Here is an 11587-nt window from a genome sequence, read left to right as displayed (position 1 = left end):
GAATACTTACAACAAAAATTTTAGTGATCGGACCGTTAGAACCGAAGATACAACCAGGGACCGGAAATAACAGTTATTTTTTTATAAGTATTGATGAAATAAAGCATAATGAAAACGTAACGAGAAATTTCCAAGTATACAGATACATTTGTATACTCTTAATATAGTCAGTTTATGAATAAACTTTAATTTTGCGACTTTTAAAAATAAAAATCTGTTATAACTGGATATGTCCTTTATTATTAGCTTTAATACATATTTAATTGGTTCCCATTATGCACGAGCTTAAGAGTACAGAAAAAAGTAGAGATGGGATATCAATAAGGTAGTGAACATTCACCACGACACGTCACGATTAATCCACAGGGTGATCTTGACGGAATGAAAAGGGCTGCCATTCTTTTAAACATAACATTTCTTCCCCTCTCAGGGTGATGAGGAAAATATTACTCTCGGCTTACGAACTCTGGTGGATCGCCGAAGGATCTGTTGTGGTGATGGCGCCAACTGAGGAGTATCCTGTCTCCCGGACTCCTTCCTTTGTTCCTCATCCTCAGGAGTCGATAGTGGAGTGCTAAAATGGTCATCGTCTGGATCTTCGCCAAGGTGGTTCTTGTGTGGAGTACTGATGCTTTGGCTCGCTTCGACGCTAATTGGGAGGATTTCGTTGTTTACTTCCTCATCCTCCCCGTAGGTGTTGGAGGCGGGACTCGAAATATTTACTTCTTCTTGGTGTTCCTGAATGTCGCCTTCCAGTGCGCTCCTTATTTGGTCAATATGTCGCTTATAGATTTTGTTGCTGTGGGCGATTTCATAATGGAGGTCACCTGAGTTCTTGACAATTTTTCCTGGCACCCACTTATCCATTCGTGGAGTGTAGGTCGCAAAGTAGACTCTATGACCTGGAACAAATCGTCGGAATGTCTGCTTGCATTGTGTTGATTGCTTGGATGTTACTTTGCTCTGGGGTCCGTCAGGGCGAATTAGATCTAGGCGCGTGCGTAGTTGTCTGCCCATAAATAGTTTCGCTGGTGACTCGCCTGTTGTGGAGTGTTGAGCGTTGTTGTACTGACGGAGGAATTCGTTGAGATCTGCCTGTAAGGAACTAGAAGAAGTACCCATTGCTTTAAGGGCACCTTTGACGGTTTGTACATTGCGCTCAGCTTGTCCGTTCGTTGCGGGGTGATATGGGGCTGTGTACTTATGGTATTTTACTCCGATTTTGGTCAAAAAATCGTTGAACTCCTCGGATTTAAAATTGGTTCCGTTATTGGAAACAATCATCTGGGGTACTCCAAACTTCGCAAAAAGGTTATCCAGTAAAGCGCTGGTAGCTGACGCTGTGATTGATTTTGTAACTGCCACGTCTAGCCATTTGGAGAAAGCATCCGTGATTATCAGTAACATCTTGCCCTGAAATGGTCCAGCATAGTCGATATGCACGCGTTCCCAGGGTGCTTTCGGATATTCCCAGTGATGCTGAGAATATTTCGGCGGAAAATTAACATTTTTTGTGCAATCCTCACATAATTTGGCTATGTTTTCAATGTCCTTATCAATCCCTGGCCAATATGTAAACGAACGAGCAATGCTCTTCATTTTGACGATACCCAAGTGAGCACCATGAAGTTCTTCTAGTACCAACTTCCTCAGTTTGGTCGGAATTACCACTCTGTGCTCGTAAATTAGGCAGCCAGATGAAACTTGGTAGTGATGTTCTGGAGCTTTATAAGGGTCCAATGCCTTGCGTACAGATACTTAAAGAATCTGTTCACCGTTCATACGATAGCGAGCGCCTCTTTATCAATCTGGCGATATCGCTGTTCTGTTCCAGTCATCGTTCGACTTGCATAGGCTATTGGTCTCTCTTTTCCATCCATCAGGCGGTGTGACAAAACAGCACCCAGACCAGTTGGGCTGGCGTCTGTTGCTAGTAGCAGTGGGAGCGAGGGGTCATATGGCATTAAGACTTGTGGTGATACTAGCAAGTCCTTAATGCTATTGTACGCCGAATTGTGATTTGCAGTCCAATAAAACTTGCCTTCCTTAAGGAGATTCCTAAGCGGTCTTTCTAAACTGGCCAGGTTTGGAATGAAGTTGGTGTAGTACGCTGCTTTTCCCAGAAATAGTTGTACGTCCTCAATTGATTTCGGCATTGGTGCATAAAGGACGGCTTCAACGTGTTTGTTCGATTTTTGAATGCCCTGATACGTAATGTTTTGTCTAAGGTTTTTAAAAGCTCCTCCACATTATTAGCGTAGATCAAGATATCATCGAAAAAATTTAAAATGTTCGGAATGCCTTGAAGCACAGATTCCATTGTGCGCTGCCAAATTGCAGGTATATTTGCAGCGCCATAGACTGCACGTGTTGGGCGAATTAGACCATACGTAGGAGTGTTTGATGTCAACACGTGACCAAATTCCTCGTCGATAGGCAAGTGTGAATAGGCATCCGTTACATCTAAGTGAGCGAATACTGTGGCTCCTCTCATTTTGTTAAAGATATCTTCTGCTCTCGGGATGGGATGTTCGTCGATAATCATTTGCGGGTTTACTGTAGGTTTGTAATTGCCTGTAATGCGAATGCCTCCATTCTTCTTTGTTACTACATGTGTAGTTGATGCCCACTCTGAAAATTCGACACGTTTGTAAAATCCTGCCGCAATTTTCGATTCGATCTCCTTGGCGTAAGCATCCTTCAGTGCAAAGGGTACCTCTCTTGGTCGTGCGAATATCGGCTTGGCATCCGCTTTGAGGTGAAGTTTTGCAGGTGGTCCCTTAAACATGCCCGCTGTTGCACTGAAAACATCTGTGAATTGTTGAAGTAATTGTTGAAGGCGCAACATCTCAGCTGTGCTCAAGTCTGTCGCTCGTATTTCTATTGCGTTGACCAACGCTCTACTCGCATTTGAGGTTCCCTGAACGGACGACTGCGGTGTCTGATCGGGCGCAAATAGGCTTGAAAAGTTTATTTCTCGCACGAATTGTGAAATCCATTCTCGTCCACATAATGTGTCAAAGTTTCCCTCCACTACATACAGATTTAGTTTCTGGGTGGTGTTCTTATATTTCAATCTGACCACTGCACGACCTATACAGTTGACGATGTGACCTGTGTAGCTCGCAAATCTTCGGTTCGTATTTGTTAGGGGTGTTGTAGGTAAATTCTTCCGAAATTCGACATGATTTATGATGCTACATGGAGCCCCTGTATCTAGTTCCATTACTATTTCCTTACCATTGATCTGCATTTGAATCATTTTTTTACTGTGTTTCCCTGACGTGCTCAGTTTATTACATTGGCGCAATACTTGCACCTGCTCATTTTCCTCTGCTTCAGAGTCAGTGATTTGGTTTGTAGTAGATTTGCACATCTTTCTTATGTGTCCCAGTTTGCCACATGAAAAACATTTCTCATTTTTGAATTTGCAATTCTTTCGAAGATGTTGGCCCCCACAGCCGTAGCAAGAATTCATCTGCGTGTATCCCGATGTATTTCCTTTGTTTCTTTCTTACTGGTGAATACCCCAATTTGTACGTAGGTTCTGGCTTGATTGTTGTCTCGTGGAATACCGATTCTGATGCATTTACTATCCCCGTGGATCGATGCGTAAGTTCTCTGGAATAAGCAATTTCGTAAGCATCTGTAAAAGTTCTCGGTTGTTTAGAAATAATCTCGTCACATATACTGCGAGACTCCATTCCAAAGAGCATTTGCTCCGTTAGCATTCTATCTAGAAAAGATCCGAAATCACAATATGTTGCTGCTTGTCGCAGACGCAGCGCATATGTCGCAATTGATTCTCCTGCTTCCTGACGAATCTGCCTGAATTTAAAGCTCTCAGCGAACGTGTTTCGCTTTCCATCGAAGTGGTTAATTAGCACCTCTTTAATTTCGGTAAACTGAAGATCTTCCGGATTTCGTGGACTTATCAAAATTCGCAACGCGGAATTAAGCTCTGGACCCATATGGACTCGGATGTAGTTTTCATATTCAGCAATTGGGATTTTGCTCAGTTGTAATGCCCATTCGAATCGTGTGAAGTATTTTCGTACCGATGCGTCCTCGCCCGCCTTGTAGTTTTCCATTGAAAACGGCGGCGTCATTGAAGAGCTGCTTGCCTGGCCAGCATTTGTGGCTGCTTGGGTTATTGCAGCACTTATGGAAGCAATTAGGCTGTTCAGATCCAGGTTTCCGTCTGCCATGTTGACTCACTTCTGACACCAAATGATATGTCCTTTATTATTAGCTTTAATACATATTTAATTGGTTCGCATTATGCACGAGATTAAGAGTACAGAAAAAAGTAGAGATGGGATATCAATAAGGTAGTGAACATTCACCACGACACGTCACGATTAATCCACAGGGTGATCTTGTCGGAATGAAAAGGGCTGCCATTCTTTTAAGGGGTTATATACCTTTTTTGAGCGACAAAATTGAGGGAACTTTGGATTTTTTTTTGGTGTGTAGCAATTATTTTATGACAGTGAAGTTATTATTTATTGATAGTACATGTTTTTATCGAAACAACAAGCCTTTAATTTAAAAAAAAATTGAAGAAGATCGATCAAATAGTTCTTGCGCAATCGTGGTCACAGCAAAGGCACTTTTGGAAAAACACGACTTTGAGATAATCGCATTCAAAGTTTTACGTTGACGTTGCAACTATTGAAGTCGAGCGCGGCAAAACGCTGTTTTCCTATCGAACTATTATTCGGATCTGTATGAAAATTTGGGAAGATGTTCTCTAGGGGATATACTTTAGGATTCAACAAAAAAAAAAAAGGTATATAACCCCTTAAACATAACATAACTATTATTAATAGTTTTTATTTTTAAAGTCTCAAATAACTGTGACGTTTAACTTATATTTTATAAATGTCTTTCATAACTGTTATCAATGACTTTTAAAAAACAAGAAAGGAAGCTAGCTTCGGCCAGCTGAAGCTTATATACCCTTGCAGATAGGGTAAATACCTATTGTTTAATGCTTACTCGGTGCAGTTCCAGGGATTCCAGATTTAGCGTGCCTATTTATTAAATTTTGTTTTTAAGTTGTCAAAAATCAAAGTTACAATGAATTTTCTTATATTTGTTGGAATAATCCTATGGGAGCCTTAAGATATAGTGGTCCGATCCGGCTCGCTCCGACATACCTGCAATAGAAAGAAGACTTTCGGGAAAGTTTCATCGCGATAGCTTTAAAACTGAGAGACTAGTTCGCATAGAAACGGACAGACGGACAGACGGACAGACTGACAGACGGCCATGGCTAGATAGACTCGGCTATTGGTCCTGATCAAGAATGTATATACTTTATGTGGTCGGAAACGTCTCCTTCACTGCGTTGCAAACATCTGACTGAAATTATAATACCCTCTGCAAGGGTATAATAAAAGTCCCAAATAAAAGTCTGACAAAGACTTTTATTCGAATGAAAGATAACTCTCACTTTGGGACCCTTTAAGCAAATAGTCACATATAAACTGTTTATTTTATTTCAAAGGGTTTTCGGTCTTTGCTCAACCAGTAACCGAATTTTTTGTTTCAAAGACCGTTTGAACTGAACGGAGAACAAAAACGGACTTTCGACTTTTTATAACTGTGTTTAAACGCAGAATATGTTCTCTATTTACCATATGTTCTATATATTACTTTAAATTTTTAAAGGTGTAAGGCAAAGGAAAGGAAAGTTTTGTTCATCTACTAACAGTGTTTTGTGACCGTTTCATACAAACGGTCCCAAAAATCGGTTTTTGAAGGACCGAAAAACTTTATTTTCAGTCGAGAACCGAAAACCGAAACAAACTGAAATGAAGGGTTTCGCTCAGACCGAAACCAAATTTTAAATTTTTTTTCAGTTTCGTTCAGACCGAGACAGCAAACGAAAAAACGATCAACTGTTCTTTACATGCTCGAACCACTAACGCTCCCTGAGTATTGAATTTTGTGTGAGGGTATCCGAACTGTATTTTAGGGTCATGGAATCAGTAAATTTGCACTGAGAGTTCCATATAGGAATCTTTTGTTCTACGACTTTTAAAAAAAGCCGCTACTTTAGCGGGAAAAAGCTAAAAATATCTCAATTTCGCTAGTTTGTAAGTTCTACACTACTAAAGGTACAGACATGTGCTCTACCTCGTTTGAAAGGTATTTTGAAATACTTCAACGCCTTTTTAACTTAATTCGTTAAAATACAATAGTTTGACAGTTTACACAGAGAAATTCAAATAAATTCTGATATCAAATAAAAACACCTCTTAACGAGGTAAAAAACTAGTGACGATCGCACCTTCAACGTACAAAAGTTTTATTATCAACTTTTGTGAAGAAAAATGATTTCAGATGCGACTAAATAAGTACGCTACCTAAAATTTATTCATTTGGCACGCTACAAGAAAAAAACTTTCGTGTAAATATTAAAAATTTGCTAAAGCGGGCCGAACGAGTAAATTTTAGGTAATATATATAAACGACTTCATAGCACTATGGGTAAAAAACCCGTTTTTGGTGCAAAAACTCAAGTTTAAAAGATATTATATTGAAATTTTTTTTGTGCATTATTTGAAATTAAACAAAATTTTGAATTTTGTTTTTTTTTTAAATTTTTTTTTTATTAAATAATTGTTAAAAATTACACATGCCAACCGGCTTGCCACCATTTTATCACTATGGACGGCAGTCCATGTAGTGACGAAGCGCACCAGGAGGGTGTGCGAAGGCGACTACTATATATACACGAAGAAATGAAAATCTACTGTGATGGTCCGATCATAATGAATGATACACCTATCGAAAGGTATTGCGAAAACTAACAGGATTGCATACCAAGACTCTAAGAAAATCAATTGGCTTGGGAGAGAGAGCGGTGAAAGTAAAAAAGTGAATATTTCGAAATTTGGAGCTGTTGGGGCCGGTGGGGATAATTGCCCCCTCTCAATGTTTTAGTTGTATTCCTTTTGAAAATACCCGTCGAATGAGGGGTCATTTGTCAAAATCCGACGCTCCGTTCAAAAGTTATAGCCAAAATAAGATTTTCTTCGTCTTCCCAAAATGAAAATTTAATTCTGTTTGTCAGTTTGTCAGTTTGTCAGTTTGTCAGTTTGTCAGTTTGTCAGTTTGTCAGTTTGTCCAAAACATGTTTTCTAAGTTTTGAAAATTTGATATGACGTTCATCACATCGATATAAAAAACTTTTGTTCTACCACTTTTGGAAAAACTCGCTAGTTTAGCGGGAAAACAGCTATAAGTAGCTAAAATTCGGAAAGCCGTAACTTCTATACTACTAAAGCTACAGACTTGTGCTGCATCTCGTTTGAAAGGTATTTTGAAATGCTATAAACGCCATTTATATGCAACTTGTGTAAATGTAATAGTTAAAAAAATATGAACAAAAGACAATTTTTTAAAACTTTTTTTTAGCTTTTTTTTATTTTTTTCAAAAACGGCTCTAACGATTTTCTTTAAAACTTTAAACTGTATAGCCCTTGAGATTCCTTAAATTTTGGTATATAACACATTACTGTAAAAAGTCACGTTTAAAAGTTATTTTTATACGAAAATAGCCACTTTTGCAAGCTCGAACTACTAACGCTCCCTGAGTATTGAATTTTGTGTGAGGGTATCCGAACTGTATTTTAGGGTCATGGAATCAGTAAATTTGCACTTAAGAGTTCCATATAGGAATCTTTTGTTCTACGACTTTTGGAAAAAGCCGCTACTTTAGCGGGAAAAAGCTAAAAATAGCTACATTTCGTTAGTTTGTAAGATCTACACTACTAAAGGTACAGACATGTGCTATACCTCGTTTAAAAGGTATTTTGAAATACTTCAACGCCTTTTTAACTGAATTCGTTAAAATACAATAGTTTAAAAATTATGATTTATGACCAATTTAAATTTAAATGTTTATATTAGCACCTATGAGAGCAAAAGTAAACAAACAAAAACTTCTGATATCAAATAAAAACACCTCTTAACGAGGTAAAAAACTAGTGACGAACGCACCTTCAACATACAAAAGTTCTGATATCAACATTTGTGACGAAAAATTATTACACTCGTCATTAAATAGACTTTCTAATATTTTCTCATTCGGCACGCTGCAATAGAAAATGCCTGTGAAGGGAAAAAGGCTGGAATAGTTTGCTAGGGCGGGCCGAATGAGAAAATATTAGAAAGTCTATTTAATGACGAGTGTAATAATTTTTCGTCACAAATGTTGATATCAGAACTTTTGTATGTTGAAGGTGCGTTCGTCACTAGTTTTTTACCTCGTTAAGAGGTGTTTTTATTTGATTTCGATAAATACGGCTTTTCTAAGCATAATTTGCCACTACGCCTATACTCCATCAGCTGTGGCATTTCCAGTATCTTTAATTTAAGTAGTGTATTGCGCCACCTACCGCCAGATATTGGTACTACTGGTCATGAAAGGCGGAAATGTAGGCGCTGGCCAGGTTTAAGCGTTTATTGGGTTTGTGGGCGTTAGAGTGGGCGTGGCAATTTTTTACTTGGCCAATCAATAGGTATTGACGAAGCGAATACATATCAGTTAATATTTTCATAATAGCTTCAAAACTGTGGGCGTTAGAGGGGGCTTGTGGGCGTCAGAGGGGGCGTGGCACCTTTTTGAAAGAAACTTGCGCTGCGTAGGAGCTCCTAAAATATTCATGCAAAATGCCAATCTCTAGCTTTTATAGTTTCCGAGATCTCAGCGTTCATACGGACAGACAGACAGACAGACAGACAGACGGACAGGCGGACATGGCTAGATCGACTCGGCTAGTGATCCTGATCAAGAATATATATACCTTATGGGGTCGGGAACGCTTCCTTCTAGCTGTTACATACTTTTGCACGGATACAATATACCCTTTTACTCTACGAGTAACGGGTATAAATATTTTCTTATACAATGCTTTTTTGACCCAAAGATACCTTATGTCCTTAATTTATAAGCCACTCACCAAGATTTTATAATTGTTTTGGATTTTTAAAAATTAATTTTCTTACTTCCTTATTAGTGACGATTCAGAAAACTGCGTCTGGCTACAAACAAAATTTGTGTCTCTGATGCACTTTCTGCTAAGGAGTCAACACGCACAATGTATTTTTCAATTATGATGTGGCTTCATAGGGAACCAAAAGTAATTAGTCCTATACATGGTGAACTCATATGTGGCTAAATAAACGCAAGTTTACCAAAACGGAGCAAAAATGAGCAAAAATGGTTAATTATATGGCAACAAGGAAACTTTTGTGGTTAGTTCCTCGTTTTTACTACTTTGGAACTGTGTGCCATTAAGAAGTTACACTCCACAAACACAATCGCTAGCTCAAATCTATAAAGATACACATATAAAACAGTTCACAGTTGGACAACCAGACATTTTACATTAACAAATACCTTTGCAAGGAATTTCCATTTTCAGATTTATGAAAGTCTTCTCTCACACCACACAATTAACAAGCAAAGTAAGCTAATTATTCTCTCAATTTTCCGACATTGCTAGGTCTTTCTATCAGGCAACTTTTTTGCAGTGGCAAAACTACAGATTTGCCACCACAAATTTTTGGAAGGCGGTTTTCTGAAGAAATGAAGATGTCAAGAATCGATTAATATGGTCCATTTATTAAAATAAATTATGAAAATAAATAAGTTTATGCACCAACGAGTAAATTTTAGGTAGCGTACTTATTTAGTCGCATCTAAAATCATTTTTCGTCACAAAAGTTGATATCAGAACTTTTGTACGTTGAAGGTGCGGTCGTCACTAGTTTTTTACCTCGTTAAGAGGTGTTTTTATTTGATACCCGTTACTCAGCTAAAGGGAGATGGAGATATAAAACTTTGCGCCTAACTTTGTAACGAATAGTCCGATTTCTACATTCCGATAATTCGATTTTTACTATTCTGAAATCTTTAAAGGCATGGCTAGATCGATTTCTGCTAGTGATCCTGATCAAGAATTTATATTGTGACGAAGTCACAAATTTGACATAGGCATATACAGCTGCGAAAAAAATAATAGCACCACTAACACAAACAAATGTTAACTAGTCACCCTACTCACATTTTTTAACTTTTTTAACTTTTCAAAATGGGTTTTAAATACTACGACTAAACAGAATTTGAATATGAAAAAAAATGTTAGCTTTATTAAAGGTTTCTGGACTTATTTTAGAAAATCGATGCAAAACTGGAAAAACGTACGAAAAAAATAATAGCACCACTTCTCTAAAAATAGAATAAAAGGTAGAAAAATGACAAATGGGTAACTTAATCTTTAGTTGGCGGTAGCTAACAACTGAATCTAAGTTTAAAGTGTAAATATCTTTTGCGATTTTTGGATATAATGACTTACTATCGATTAAACAAGTCAGGACCCTACCTATAAAGGAATTGGGGCCCAAAAGTCATAATATATTTTCAAATTTTGTTCGGAAATGATTTAAGACGTTTTAGATTAACTGTATAAACTGTCTTTAAAAAAAAAATCGAAGATTTTTGGTTGTGTTATGGTCAAGCGAGTACACAAGTCACTGTATATTGCTGACTGAGTACTTTCGAACTCTTTCTTTGCTATCCTGACCGTGATCCTGGCCGGATTTTATTGGTCAAAGATTCATTTAAGAAGTATTTTGTATTCAGTTTAAGCTACGAATTACTACCGTATTATTATTTACATCATAGGATGATTCATGAACGATGTATTCATCCGTATTGATCTTACTTCAAGAAGGAAAAACAAGCCTATGTTAATACTAGGTCCATGCTCAATAAATGGATGTTTTGGTACCATGTTTTTGGTCAATTTAGGTGTTTAGAAGACACATGACTTATAAAAAGGATTTCTTCTTACCCAATTTAACTTTGCCTTCACACATTCTCATAAGTTTGCGGGCATTCATTTGTAAGTTTTGTTGACGAGCCCTATGTCCTTGTAAATGTGTTTCGCATTTCGGATAGGATTTTTTTTTGAAGTGCATATTTTATAAATTTGTTTATTGAAACATTATACAACTATTAAAATATTCGCTATTATTTTAAGCACGTGTTTTAGTTTAGTTTTGGCCCTGATAAGATTCTTTGCGCTTTGTGATATAACATTTTGGAAGGAAAAATGGGCCAGGACTCGGTTTTTCTGTGATATCCTTCAAAGTTTATGGCATTCTTAATGAAGATGATCCAAAACCTAACCAATCCAACCGGTTTTCATGACCGTTTTCCTTCCAATATGTTTCTTTTTTGAATATTTTTCTTTTCCGACTTGGAAAATTTTCCACATGTCCTTGTATTGCCAAATGATAATCAATTTGATGTCTGGATATCAGGAGAAGTTAGTTTTAGTCAAATCTCATAAAATATATCCTTTATACACAAGAATATTAGCGCATCGTAACGTTTTATTTAAAGAAAACGGAAGTGGTGCTATTATTTTTTTCGGCCTTTTTTTGACTTTTTTTCTTAAAATCTGAAAAAATTATATGTAGACAATATTTTCGATATCCGTATCAATTTTTTCAAATAGGTGGAATACTAATCAAGATAATAAAAAACACTTCTTATATAAAAATC

At 37.3% G+C, this 11587-nt stretch overlaps 1 protein-coding gene across 3 annotated transcripts in view; it reads right to left on the bottom strand.

Annotated features, from left to right (window-relative positions):
- The window catches only part of Gp210 (nucleoporin 210), a 268597-nt gene that overhangs the window by 208476 nt on the left and 48534 nt on the right, over positions 1 to 11587 (bottom strand). The gene's annotated exons all lie outside the window — the stretch shown is intronic.

The sequence above is a fragment of the Drosophila takahashii genome, chromosome 2R (assembly GCF_030179915.1).
Source record: "Drosophila takahashii strain IR98-3 E-12201 chromosome 2R, DtakHiC1v2, whole genome shotgun sequence".
Lineage (NCBI taxonomy): Eukaryota > Metazoa > Arthropoda > Insecta > Diptera > Drosophilidae > Drosophila > Drosophila takahashii.
The sequence above is the reverse complement of the archived record's forward strand: the minus strand, read 5'-3'. Positions and strand labels throughout refer to the sequence as shown.